Source organism: Punica granatum, chromosome 6, assembly GCF_007655135.1.
Source record: "Punica granatum isolate Tunisia-2019 chromosome 6, ASM765513v2, whole genome shotgun sequence".
Taxonomy (NCBI): domain Eukaryota; kingdom Viridiplantae; phylum Streptophyta; class Magnoliopsida; order Myrtales; family Lythraceae; genus Punica; species Punica granatum.
This window is the reverse complement of record NC_045132.1, coordinates 15187917-15189687: the sequence shown is the minus strand read 5'-3', so window position 1 is coordinate 15189687 and position 1771 is coordinate 15187917.

The window sequence follows — 1771 nt, the reverse complement described above, 5'->3', positions numbered from 1 at the left end:
TGATTGATTTAATTAATTTTTCGAAATATCAAGGGTTTTTCTGCTACGCCGCTTACTCAATACTCTTCACATCAACTACCCCTGGCTTCCGAGATCAAGCTGAGATGGTGCATTTCTAAGTTAGCCTTAACTTATAAGGCTGGTTCCTGATTCAATCCCAAATCTAGTATATATATATATATATATTAAACCAAAAAGCTTCCGAGACGTTTTCATTTGAAAACTCTTAGCTCGTGATTGTTCAGCTCAAAGTCGGCTCGAAACATCATATCAAACTATCTTCGACTATTAATTCTTGCTCGAAACATCATATTAAACCATCAACGGCTATTAATTTCCCCTCTACGGCCATTGTAGTCCCACCATATATGATATTAAGTCGATCTTATATTTTATATGTTCAGAATACCGAAAATACTTCAACACATTTTTCGAGAAGCATATAACCGGCAAAATATCTTCATGGATGCACCTATATATATACTTACATGCATCGCCTTCTCCCTATTCACTCCCAGGATAGGCCATTCTCCCTCTTCCTCTTCTCATCTCCCTCCCACTCGAAATTGTCCAGGCAAGTCAGCTCTCTGCTCACAGCGCAGGACTCGGAGGTCGAGACGTTGCAGGACTCCAAGGGGATGCCATGTAGTTTTGTTAGTTGGAATTGCATTTGAAATTTCTTCATTTCTATTCGAGTCTACAAATGTTTTTCTCGATCACCTCATGTCTTCAAATGCAACCAAATTAAACGTTAGCATGTGGTTCCAATTTTAAGTTTACAAGCCTGTCTTACAATCAAGAAATGAAGAGTTTTTCAAGTCGAGAGAGAATTTCTTGAAAATAAAGAGTTTTCTCGATAAATGACACGATTGATCATTCATACAACTGCGCAACGCGCGGGTCTAGTTCTCAATAATTGCACAATGATGGAGCCAAGCTTGCCTCTCTAACTTGCAATTCAAATTTGTTTAGTTTTTTTGGGTGAAACAAATTTGTTTAGTTTCACTAAGGCCAATTGGAGCGACCCGGCTGCCCTATAGAAATAACCAATTTAATAGTTTACCGTCGTAGATATTTTTTTTCCCTCTTTTTGTCTTTAAAGTTTAAAGTTTCGTAAAATATTTTGTTTTTAAAATTTATTGATATTTTTGAAAATTGTTATAAACTTCTAAGTTTATTTTTGATTTTTTCTATTGATTCTTAGTTTTTATTTATCTTTTATTTTGTTTACGTTTCCAAATTTTATTTTTTCTTATTTTTATTCTATTATTCTTGAACTTCTGTGAATTTTCCTCTTTTTTTCCTTTAATATTTTTGTGAGTTTTTATTTATTTTGGAGATTTTATTATTTTTGAACTTTATTTTTAAATTCTTTTTCTCATTGATACTTTTAGTTTTGTTTGTTCCAATTCATTCTTTATAATTTTCTAAATATTGTATTTTATTTATATTTTACTGAGTCTTAATATGCTGAATATTTCTAATTCTTTCTTGAATTTGTTCTGTAGGTTTTATATTAGTTTTTGAATTTCGCTAGTGCTATATCACCAGACAGTATTATAGATCGGCAATAATAACAGAAATTAACAAATAAAAGATCTGGAATAAAAATGATAGCTCATCTTTGTGTGTAAAAAATTTCATACTAAATTCTAAATAATATGCAAAATTCATGATTATTAGCGCTCCGATGACTTAACCCAATTTTAACCTTTCCGTCCACTCTTTCCAGCCAAAAGTTATAAACAAAAATATATTAAAAGGGTAAAAA